The sequence below is a fragment of the Coffea arabica genome, chromosome 1c, assembly GCF_036785885.1.
Source record: "Coffea arabica cultivar ET-39 chromosome 1c, Coffea Arabica ET-39 HiFi, whole genome shotgun sequence".
In the NCBI taxonomy this organism is placed as follows: Eukaryota; Viridiplantae; Streptophyta; class Magnoliopsida; order Gentianales; family Rubiaceae; genus Coffea; species Coffea arabica.
The window spans coordinates 8365187-8378081 of NC_092310.1; the positions used below are offsets into that span (position 1 = coordinate 8365187).

Genomic DNA, 12895 nt, shown 5'->3' on the forward strand with positions numbered 1-12895 from the left:
TGATTTTTGCATTAAATTTGGTTTAAGTGGTGGCGATGTGATATATTAGCAAGCATATGGTAACATCATTTTATTGTGTGGTAAGAGTGATCCTTTGTGTTTCTTGTCGGTGTGGTGAGTAATCATATACCATTCTATAAGAGAGGGTTAAGTCTTGCAATATTCTGAATTTGATAACATTGTTAGAGGAATAAGATATTTGTACTCGCATGGTGGACTGCTACATGTGTGTAACTGTGATTGTATCTCTAAACTTTGAAATGCTTGAGGACAAGCATTATCTTGGTGTGGGGGGATTTGATAGTGATATAATTGTGCGTTTTATTCGCTGTTATTTGGTCTTAATTTTGGTCACTTATTGTGCAAGACACTGGATTTCTGCCCATAATTGGCATTTGCGCCTGTTGCAGGCAATTGGCGTCAAAAGTGGCAAAAAGAAGCAAATTTCAGAAGACTAGGCATTCTCTGGCGTGCCTACGCCAAATAACGCAGAGCTGCGTGAAAAAGACGGACCACGGGTCCTATCCCTGGAGCTACTTCCTTTCTTTGGAGATACATTCTGAACCTACGTGGGATTAGGAACCTTTGCAAAAAAGACTTTTGGCAACAATTCATAAGGGAAATAAGAAAGCAATCCTTTTGAGAAACAAACTCTAAGTCGGAAAGCAAGTGTGCGGCAGAAACACTTTAAATAGGACAGCAGTAGACTAGGGTCTTTCATCTTTTGTCTTTATCTTTTTTCCTTCTTATACGTGAGTTCGAGACTAGCGGTTGTGCCGCTCTTTACTTCAATCGGCTAAACTCCATGAAAGCCTTCAATTGCTTCGTGACTATGCGGCAAGGCTAGATCGTTTATCTAGTTGAGGAGTAATCAAGGCCCGGAGCACGAATAATTGTGAGATCGTTTTGTTTATTCTAAATTCTGCGTTTGTGAGTATTTAATTATTCTTTGTTTGAACAGCCTATTATTGTTTGGATTTATTGAATCAATATGGCCAGTTGTTCAATTGTCTAAATAATATATTGCCAATTAGAACAGGGATGCGTATCACTTGAATGTCTTAAATTAGTGACGAACGGTACCAATTTCATTGCCTCGCAAGCAGTCTAATTTGGGTCGTAGGAATAATTAATCTAGTTTAAATGAACCTGCATGTGTGTTTGTTAACTAGAATTGGGTCTCTCTAATTCCTAAAACTGTAATTAGATTAAATCCTTCAAGCATCTCTGGGGTTATCTATTTTACAAGAGGGTAGTTTACGAGCGTCTCTGGACTACCATATAATTAAAGAGAGATTGGGAGTTTGGTGGTTGCTAAATTGTTAGAACCAATTTATTTGTGAACGTGTGAATTATCCCTGGTATCTATGATCAATTGTGTGAACCGATGCCGAGATTATCTCCTTGACTAGGTTGTGTCAATTAATTGTTTATTTCATTCTTGAGTTATTGCATTCATTGTGATTGTTCGTTTAGTGATTTTAAGTCTTTAATTTGTTTCATTTATCTTTCTCTCTTTTAAAAATCCCCCAATTATCTGTGTGTGATAAATCTACCAGTTCCCTGTGGAAACGACCCTACTCACTACTATACTCATTCAGTTTTGGGAGTAGGTATCATTATAAATTTTATCTTTGGTAGTTTGACAGCCACCATTTCTCTTGTTCTATCTTGATGTGAGACATTTCACTCTTCTCACCTTTAGAACTTCACGTTCTCATATAAGCCATTACAATTCAAACTGCCCATCTAGTCAAACTTCGCGTTCTCACAAAATCAACTACAATCTAAACTGTCCACCTAATCATGTGTAAATTTTTGAGGTGACTCGTAGAACTTTAGAGGTGGCCTCTGTCCAACATAGCACTTAGTCCCACAACTTCTAGAGGTGGCCCCATCGAACATGATATTTAACCCTGCACAGCACTTAATTCTTTTGCACTTTCTTGTAAAGTCGGAACCATAACACTATTAGCCTCAAGCTTACCCTACACAAAGATTGTGAGATTCGTTTTGTTACCATTTGTAATGCCCTAACCCTACGAATTGGTCCAAGTAACTTTTGAGTTGAAATCATGAGTATTTTGAACTCATGAGTTGTAATGTTTGAAATTATTTAGTAACCTATGGGTCGAAGGTTATATACTATTCCTTTCTCTTGTTCTATCCCAATGTAGGACATTTCCTTGTTTTTTCTGAAATGTGAAATTTTTTCATCATCAAACTTTTTTCCTTGATTTCTATACTAACTTATTTTCAATTTTTTTCGTTTTTAGATATTAAGTTGACTCTCTTCAAATTCTTCAAAAAAATGTTTACTCTCTTCAAATTCTTTTCTGTCCTTTTATCCACAAGTATTTCTATTTTCGTTGATTTTCAGTTACACACTGAAGGTTTCACTTGTCAATTGTTTTTCCTTGCATTTATACTATGACTAATTTGAATTTTTTTTCAATTCTTTATTTTGATATGAATATTTCTAGTCATCAATTTTTTCTTTCCTTTTACTGCTAAAAAAACTTTCATTTTTCCACTTATCTTTATTTAGATATTAAATTTTACCTCTCAAAAGGTTTTTCTTCCCTTCACCGTATGACTATTCTTTTTCTTCATATTTTTGCTTAGAACCAAATTTTCTCTTATCAAAATCTTTCGTCTGATTCTTGCTATGAGTATGTTCAATTTTTAAATTTTTTATTTCTATAATAAACTTGTCTCTCATAAAAATTTCCCCTTTCTCAAACTCTAACCATTTTAAATTTCATGGATTTTGTTTACATATGAAATTTTTCTCTCATAAAAAATTTTCCTAGCATTTATGGTATGACTATTTATATTTCTCTTCATTTTTTATTTGTAAACTAAGTTTTTCTGCTCATTAATTTTTTTGACCCTTTTATGTATAAGTCTACTTATTTTTCTTGATTTTTATCTAGAAATTAACTTTTTAACTAATCAATTTTGTTCTTCATTTCATACGATATGCCTTTCATTTTTCTTGGTTTTGAGTTATTTTAGTTTATGTTTACTACAAAAATTTCCATTGATCATATTGAAATTAACTTTTTCTTTCATTCAATTATAAATTGGCCAATAGATCTCAATTTGCAGGGCAATTTAGTTTTTGATACTATTTTATCAAACAAAGCATCTTTAACCGGATAATTTTCTTGAATGTCCCAGAAATTTTCTTGAATATTACTAGTTTTCTTGGATGCATTATTCATAGTACCTTTTGATTTCTACATGCAAACTATTGTGAGTTACTAATGAAGATGAACCGTGCTATTATTGATTGACTGACTTTATGCTTTGAGAGGCTGATTGACAATTCGATACTCATCCTGAAGCCTTCATAAGCAGTTCAAATAGAAATCACGGTTTGCTGTAATCTTCCGGCGTTAAAGAGTTTACAACATTGGTCAAAAAAAAAAAAGAGTTTACAACATTAATATTTATGAAATTTTGGCATTGTAATTGGTAGCCCCAAGTTTTTACAGATCGATGAACCCTCAAGGATGAAAGAACCCCACATTGACGGACCTTCAATCTTGATCACCGGACTATATATGTGGATTCCAGCTATATGCGTGTGAAATGGTGATAGAAATTGAGGCAAAGAGGCAGAGTTGACTCCTGAGTCTTTAGACCTATTGTTCCGTGTATATAATAACATGCAATGTACGCTCTCCCTACCAGGGCTATACTGTCTATTGCCATGGCATACCTATGCATACAACTCATTTTTTTCTTCGCATTTCTCTTCCCAATTTCTGTTTTCTCTCAAAAAAATGGTATTGTAACTATGGGAAGTACTCTGACTGCAGGGGAAACATCTGCTAGTCCTTGGCTCTCACCTTCTGGCGAATTTGCATTCGGGTTCCAGAAAGTTCAGGATAAGGATCTGTTCTTGTTTTCGATATGGTATGATAAGATACCAGACAAAAATGTAGTTTGGTTTGTTTATTCAACGAATCCAGTGCCACGAGGATCGACTGTAAAGCTTGATCCTCAGACAGGGCTTGTGCTCCGTGACCCTCGAGGCTTACAACTTTGGAGTGCTAATCCTAGTCAAGTTGGTCATGGTTTTATGAATGATACAGGCAATTTCATCCTCAAGGGGAGTGACGATAGCTGGCTCTGGGAAAGCTTTAGATTTCCCGCTGATAAAATATTGCCATATCAAGATTTGGTAACTGGCGATTCTCTCTGTTCTCGACAGTCAGCAACAAACTTCTCCCAAGGAAGGTTTTATCTCCGTTTTCATGATTACGGGAATCTAGTGCTTGTTACCAGGAGTGTGCCAACGAACGTGGATGATGAAGCTACCTACTACAATGGTCAGACTTCTGATTCTACAGATGCATTCAATTCTGGTTACCAAGTTACTTTTGATGGCGGAGGAGCGATGTACATAAGGAAAAGGAACAATCAAACAAAACAGCTCAATCCAATTTCAATTCCATTACCACCAGTATCAGAAAACTATCATAGGGCAACAATAGATTTTGATGGGTCTTCACACATTATTATCATCCCAGGACTTATACTGGCAACCAAAACTGGACAATTCTTTGGTCTAAGCCAGATAATATATGTATCAGAATTGCTGGAGAAAAGGGGAGTGGAGCTTGTGGATTTAACAGCGTTTGCCACCTCGAACATGGAAGACCAGTTTGTGCGTGTCCAATAGGGTATATATTGCTTGATCCAGATGACAGTTACGGCAGCTGCAAGCCAAAATCTTCTCTTGGCTATGGTGAAGTAGAGGAGGGCTCTGCCGAAAACCTTTATGATTTTGAGGTTGTCAATGACATAGATTGGCCACTTTCTGACTTTGAGCGAATAAATCCTTCAAATGAAACAGTGTGTCAACAAGCTTGCTTGCAGGATTGTTTCTGTGCTGTGGCCATTTTCAAAGACAACAGCTGTTGGAAGAAGAAGCTGCCACTTTCTAATGGGAGGGTGGACACTCTGTTCTGTCGAAAGCTTTCATCAAACTTCGCAAAAGTGATGGTAATGCTCCTCCAGTATATCCAAATCCTCCAGCATCAATTGTTCCTCAAGGTTTTCAAGTAGAATCAAGGCCAAAGGACCGAGGCACCTTGATACTTGTGGGATCTATCCTTCTTGGCACCTCTTTCTTGGTAAACTTGACATTCATTACCATTTCTTGTTTGGGTGTTTACCTCATATACCAGAAAAAGAAGATCATATTTCCTTTAAAAACTGAGGCTGGGGATATAAACTTGCATATTTTTCCATACAAAGAGCTTGTTGAAGCTACCAACGAATTCAAAGATGAGTTGGGTAGGGGATCTTTTGGCATTGTGTATAGAGGTGAGTTACAAATCAGTTCCAAAAGCAGTATTGTTGCTGTCAAGAAGTTAGACAGAGTGGCTAAAGATGCTGAGAAGGAATTTCGAGCTGAAGTGACAGCAATTGGTCAGACTAACCACAAGAATTTGGTCCGTCTGCTCGGATTCTGTGATGATGGACAACATCCTCTATTGGTGTATGAGTACATGAGCCATGGAACTCTTGCAAGATTGCTGTTACATGATCCAAAACCTAGTTGGAATCTAAGGATCCAAATTGCTATCGGGATTGCAAGAGGACTTGTGTACCTTCATGAAGAGTGCAGAACTCAGGTCATACATTGTGACATAAAGCCGCAAAATATACTTCTGGATGAACATTTCAATGCTCGGATTTCCGACTTTGGACTGGCAAAACTTTTGATGATCAATCAGAGTCGAACAATGACTAGTATCCGAGGAACAAAAGGATATGTTGCTCCTGAATGGTACAGGAACACCCAAATCACTGCAAAGGTTGATGTTTATAGTTTTGGTGTCTTGTTACTACTTCTTTTTTTTTTTTTTTTTTTTTTTGTCGACGGAGTGGGTGTCCGGGTCAAGTCCGTAAAGGCGACCCAACTAATCCCACTTCGGCCCGGCCCAGCGCCCCAACTAGATCTAGCACGTTAGATGCACGGAGAAGCCGATGTTGCTGCGGAGGTTCGACCCCAGGACCTAACGGTCCCGAGGAAGAGGCGCCAATCACCAGCCCATTCACGTGGGGGCGTCTTGTTACTACTTACTAGAGATCATTTCTTGCCGCAAATGTGTGGAGGACATTGAAAACATTGGTGAAGGAGAATACCCAATTTTATCTGATTGGGCTTGGGATTGCTTTCAAGAAGGAAGATTTGATAAGTTTGTTGAAAATGATTCAGAGGCTCTAGAAGATAAAATGATGCTAGAGAGATTTCTGATGGTTGCTTTATGGTGCATCCAAGAAAGCTCATCTCTTAGGCCTAAAATGAGGAAGATGAGCCAGATGCTTGAAGGAATTGTGGAAGTTATGGTGCCCCCATGTCCCTAGCCTTTTTCCACCAAGAGCTGAGATTTGTTCTTTACCGCTTTGGGCCAATTACTTTGATGTCTGGGAGAGTTTTATGCTGTTTTCCCCGTTTTTTCTTTGTTTTTGCATTTTTTGCTTTTTTCCAATGTATTAATAAGATTCTGTTTGTAGGCAAACATTCTGTTGTGACGGTGGTACTGTATTGCTTATCCTGTACGCAGAATGGTCAGCTTTCCTGATTTGTGTGTCTAACCTAATATACTTGCATAGTAATACCAGTATTGTGGAAAAGTGTGAATTTAACGTGAACGGGCCTAATTATTATTGACTCTCTAGGGTCTTAAGAGTGTGAGCACATATGTTATCGTCCGTTGTCTATGATTTAAATACCGCATCAACTACAATAAATATTCGATAAATTAATAGTCTCTATTAAATAAAAAAATTTTTAGTCTCCACTTGGACTAATGAGATAAATTAACAATTTTGATAAAATAATAAGATAATTATTTTTTTTAAAAACCTTACCTAACCTTTTGGTCATTCATATCATAAATTAATAATTTACTAAAATTATATATCATATCTTCGTAAAATATGAAGATATTGTTGTTATTTTTTAAAATTTAAATCTACTTGAATCTCATATTTAATTTTTCTTATTTCATTTAAAAGTTCTGGAGTTGAATTCTCATATTGCAAAAAAAAAATTATGAAGAGTTATTGATAATTTGAGTATTTGCTTTTGCATAACAGGCTATAAAGCTAATATATTTGTAGACAATGAGATTTTAATTAATTTTAAAAATTACCATTGTTCTATAAATTATTTCTATGGTTTATTTTTATCCAATTGGATATTGAACATGTCATGCACACTTGAAAATTTGACTATTCAGCAGCTAATCATGTTTCTCCATATGTCAAATTGAGGTATTCTAACTAGTTAACGATATTAAGGCATCTGTGCCAATCACGTTTATATGATTTGGTAAAATTATAGATAAATATCTAAATAATTATTTCTTTATTAAAGAGATAATATTTAGAGTTATTTAATCTATATATGTCTTATGTACTGCAACAATTCATCCAATTTAATTGTGCCATGTCATATGCCCCTACAAGTCTGGCTAATCAAGAAAATATTTATTAATATTATCTTTTTATTAATAAATACAAAATGAAGAGATAATATTTAAAGTGGTACAGTGCTAATATGATTGCATGTTTTGCAAGACAAGTAAAGTGGCATACATGTTTTCAAATTCTACCCTATTCTATAGCTATAAATAGGGGGTCTCTCTACTAAAATTCACACATCTCATATTCCTATATTTTCTTGAAACTCCAAGGCTGTGAAGGTTCTGCATCTTCAAGTTCTTCAAGTCTTCCTCATAACAAGGCTTGAATCTTGAAGGGTTCAAGTTTATCAAACTCTTCGAATCTTCTATATCAAGACTTGAAGGACTCGACGATCGATCCAAGAACAAGCTGCCAAGCCCTTGGATTAACGTTTAAGGAGAAGAATCGATGGAAACTCTATACAACTTAGAGAAAATTTTTGAGTTTGTAACTCACATATTTTCTTAAAATTCATATAATTCATATTTGTCGTATATTTTTCTTGTCTTATAATTTTCTTGCAAACTTGAATTTTATCGCGTACAAATTTCAGGCACGCCTAGTGGGACCATCTTTGCCCTCCATCTCTTCTCTTTGTAAATTCAGCAGCTTACATCAATCAATGGCTCCGAAGAACAACAAATCTGTGGCTACTCGTTCTAAGGCTGTTGATACCAAATCTACTAATGATGTTGCACACGCTACTACAAATACTTGTGCTGTTGGACCTATGACAAAAAGTATAACAAGAGCTTCTATCCAAAATAGTATAGAGGTTCCATCTGCATCAATACCCATCTTTGGTTCAATATCACCGATGATCTCTTCTCCCTTACAAGGACCCATGAATGTTTCTGCCTCAATCGAGAAGACCCTTACCATTGCTTGAATTTGGATTTGGATCCAAACTTTCTAAGCATAAAGATAACCTATCAAATATTGGATCGACATCTTCTCATGAAATTGTTCAATCAAAACTCCTTTAAGATTCCGCAACATCTTCTGCTTTCTTCGCAATGCCTGCTGTGATGAAAAACACTGCAAGTTTGGAAAAACAAGTCATGAACATGTCTAAAATGATAGAAACGATAATGAAGCACATCAAAGACCAAGATGTACTTATCGCTTTACTTCTCAACCAAAAAGATTGCGCTCCTGAAGGAAGTCTGTAGACAACAAAAATTTGTCAATTTTTAATGTTTTTTCAAAATTTTTTTATTTAATGAGTTATTTATTTTCTTGCGTTTTAATGTGCATTTTTCTCATTTTTGCAGGTTTATGTTAGAAAAAAAAAGAGAAAAGAAAACAAAAACAACAAAAATAAAAGCAAAAAAAAAAAAGAAAGAAGAAAATAAAAAATCATCCTGATCATTTTTGTTTCACCAAAGCCACTATTAACCCATTTCCACACTCCATCCTCATCCTCATGAACATTTCTTCCCATTTTGGTAAAAAGTTCATCATTTTTGTAGCCCATGCACATTTCTTTTCATGATGAAGAAAAAACCATCATTTTGACCGACCCAACACTCTTTCTCCAGATACATCTCTCGGCTCTCTCTCTTTTTGGCTCTGGGAAAAACAGACAAGAAAAAGAAGGGAGGCTCTCGGCTCTCTCTCTTGGCTCTCAACCGAAAAAAAGAAAGAAAGGCACTCTTCGTCCTCCCAGCTCACTCTCGGCTTTTTCTTTGCTCACTTCACACAACACACTCACACACAACTTCAAACATCAAAAGAGAGGCAACAACCGGTTGGATAATTGGAGCTTTGCATCAGAAACTTCAACCAAGGGATTGCCACCTACATTGAGGTAATTTTTTTAGTTTTGTTTAGCACGTTAAATCCATGCTTCATTGTTTAATTTTTTTTTGCTTTTGCTGGTTTCCTTGGTTGTTGGGTTGCTGAGTTTTTGGAACAAGTCATGCACAGAATTAAGGAAAAAGAAACAGGCCCATGAATGCATGTCAAGTGTTTGTGAAAATGCCAAAATGGAAAAAACGAATTTTAGGGGGCTGTTTTGCTTTATTCTAGCCTTTTTATGTTGTTTACTTGTCAAACTAAGATTATAGTTGTATTGTAGAAGTTATCAGGAGGGTTTTGACATAATTTTTATGATTTTTGGTGAAGATGTGAGGGTTTTAAAAAAATAAAAACTGAACTGATTTCTTAGCATTTTGACCATTTTCGGCTCATTTTTTGTAAAAACTAACTCCGGAAATGGAACCTACGCGAAAAATGGAGTGGGGAGGTATATTTTGAGAAATTTTGGCGACCGAAAAAGTCGCCAGTGGCCGGCGACGTTCCGGCGGCAACAGCTGCCATGGCCACCAGCTGAAGCTTCTTCAGTTGGCCGAAGAAGAAGAAAAAGAAACGGATGGGGAGTGGAGGAAAAAGAAAGGAAAGAAAGAAAGAAAAAAAAGGAGGCTTGGGCTAGTGTTTTATTTTTTAGCTGGGCTTGTGGTTATTTTGGTTGGGTTGGGGAATGGACCTTTGTTTTTTTTTGGGAGTTTTAGTTGGGCTAGAAGGTTAGGCCCATGCTTTATTTTTGGTTGGGTTTGAGTGATAGAAGACGGGTTGGCCTGTGTGTTTTGGCTTGAACTTTCGGCTGGGCTTAGGTAGTTTTGGTCCAAAGAAATAAAAATGATGGCTCAGTGGCATGATTTGTTAAGGAATAAGAAAACGTTTTTGCATATCAGTCCCTGTGCTTTCAAGTATTTTTGCTATGGCCCAAAACATTTTAAATTTTTTTCACTTAGGTCCTTAAGTTAATTGCATTTTGGTCCTTGAATTTTATCTTTTATTTAATTTTGACCCCTAAACTTTGGAAAAATATAATTTTTGTCCCCAAAAGTTTTTAAATTTTGCAATTCAGTCCCTAGTGAATTTTGACCCTCTTTTATTATGATTGTTTCTTTTCTTTAATAGCTAATTATGTTACTTTTGAGTATATTTAACTTGTAATTTTTAGATGTTCTTAAATTTATTTACATTTGACATGTTATGGTGAATTTGGTACTTTTATTATTATTATTTTTAAATTAAATTGGTGTCATGATTCTTTTGTTCATTTTGAGTATAAATAGGGTAATTTGACTCCATTTGGTTACCACTTCAAAAGGGAGGTACCCTTATTATTATTATTATTATTTCAGTGCCAATTACGTGCTCTTATGTGCTCCTACGTGTTTATATATTTTTATATGCTTTGTTTATTTGATTTGAATGTTCATTTAAATTTTCTTATGTTTGTTTAGTTAATTTTATAATTATTTGAGAGGCATTTAATTGCCTCAAAAATGTAATAGATAGGATAATTAGATTTGTTTTATTTTATTTCCCTTTTTAGATTGTAGTTAGGCGCTCCCCGATGTAATAGGTAGGTTGTGTGTTTATGTGGCTTATGTGTTACGTGCCTTACTCGCTTTCCTTAGGATTTTTTTGCATTTAAATATTATGCTTATGTGTTACGTGCTACGTCTTTTTATGTGTTTATTTGTTTTAATTTATACCTATTTGTCTTATTATATATTATTAATGCATGACGTCACCACACTAGTCCAATGCTAGTTGTGGCATTTCCCCCTCCGCCTACTTGCTAGTCTAACGCTAGTAAGGATTTTTAGAAATGGGCTAGTCCAACGCTAGACCCTTTAGGTCGTCTTGCACTAGATTCATCTTTGTGTGCTATTCACTACATTTTCATGCATATTTTCATTTTTAGGATCTTTTCTCATTCGTATGATATTCCCTACTATATTATCTCCTACCCTCTATAGGTGCTAATCATGTCATTTAGAATTGCATCTCATTTAAGCTAGTTCATTTGCTTGTTCATGTTAGGATAATTATTTTCAAACATGGGAAATGGGTGATTATAACTTTTTAGTTTAAATACCCTATCAATCCATGTATAAGAAAATTATGTCACGAGTTTTTGCCTCCCGTACCCTTTATGTTGCATTCCCTTTTTCTTTGATCACTTATATATATGTATATAATTTAATTTATTTTCTTTTATTTTAATTTCATCATTCACATATTCGTGACACCTTCAAGGAATTATTTTGGCCCTCGCAATTAATGCGATTGGTTCAATTAAACTCTTGAATGAACATTTTGTCCCTTTCGATATTTTTATAAATTTAGATTTGTATCCATGTAGGAAACATCCAAATGTGATAAAATTAAGGGTTAGATTAGGAAAATTTTGACTAAACCTCGCAACTAGCTTCGACTAGGTTGAAAGGGTGCCTTAGGTTTGAATTAATCGAGCTTTTGCCTTCCCTTTCTTCAACCGTGACTCCCGAATCCATTTTCTCTGTTTTTTCAAAGATCTGGAGTTGTCAAAAAAGGGTTTTATTTTATTTTACTTTATTTTTGGGTGACTTGGTACACCAAAACTCAATACCAAGTGGCGACTCTTATTTTTCTTAAAAACCCCTTTAGACTAAATTTTGGACCCAAATTGTCGCATTTTTTTAAGTCCCATTCTAGGTCCTTTTTCACTTGTTTTAAAATAAAATCACATCTTTTTATAAACACTTTCTTTTTTATCGCGAAAAATGGGGCGCGACAAAGTCACATAAACTCCAAGGAACAATAAGAATGTGAAACTTTCTCATCCAAAGACAAAGATAAAATGAAGAAAGTATACGTTGCCACTGAGGGAACAATTCCTGTAGAACAACTAAAGGAGTTTGTTGAAGATGTGATCAAAGTCAAGAAAGAGAATGGCTCGAAGCCAAGTTTCACTTATTCCGAACCTTATACTATAAGGATTCATAACCTTGTAATCCATGCTGGATATCAGTCACCTAAGTTTCAACAATTCGATGGAAAAGGCAATCCAAAATAACTTGTAGCCCATTTCATCGAAACTTGGAACAATGATGGAACATATGATGACCTCTTAGTAAAATAATTTGTTTGATCATTAAAGGGCAATGCATTTGTTTGGTACATTAATCTTGAACCTAGATCTATTGATAGTTGGAAACAACTCGAGCAGGAGTTTTTCAATCACTTCTATAACACTCGGAGAACTATTAGTATGTTGGAGCTGACTAACACCTACCATTGGAAGAATGTGCCTATCTTCAACTATATTGATGGGTGGAGAAGTTTGAATCTCAACTGTAAAGACAGACTTTCTAAAGCCTCTGCAATAGAAATGTGTATCTGAGTAATGCATTGGAACTTAAGCTATATTTTACTAGGCATTCATCCAAGAACTTTGGAAAAGTTAACTACTCGAGCTCATGATATCGAATTGAGCATCACAGCCAATGCAATTGATGGTCCTCCTATTTATGTTCCCTATGTTCAACCGTCTAGACAAATCAATGAGAGGTAAGAGAATAAGAAAGTGATATGAGCATGCGCACTATCCAAGATGATCCAATAT

At 35.4% G+C, this 12895-nt stretch overlaps 1 pseudogene; it reads left to right on the forward strand.

Annotated features, from left to right (window-relative positions):
- The first annotated feature begins 452 nt into the window (after positions 1-452).
- Positions 453-6605, forward strand: LOC113737672 (G-type lectin S-receptor-like serine/threonine-protein kinase RLK1; annotated as a pseudogene).
- Positions 6606-12895: the final 6290 nt, after the last annotated feature.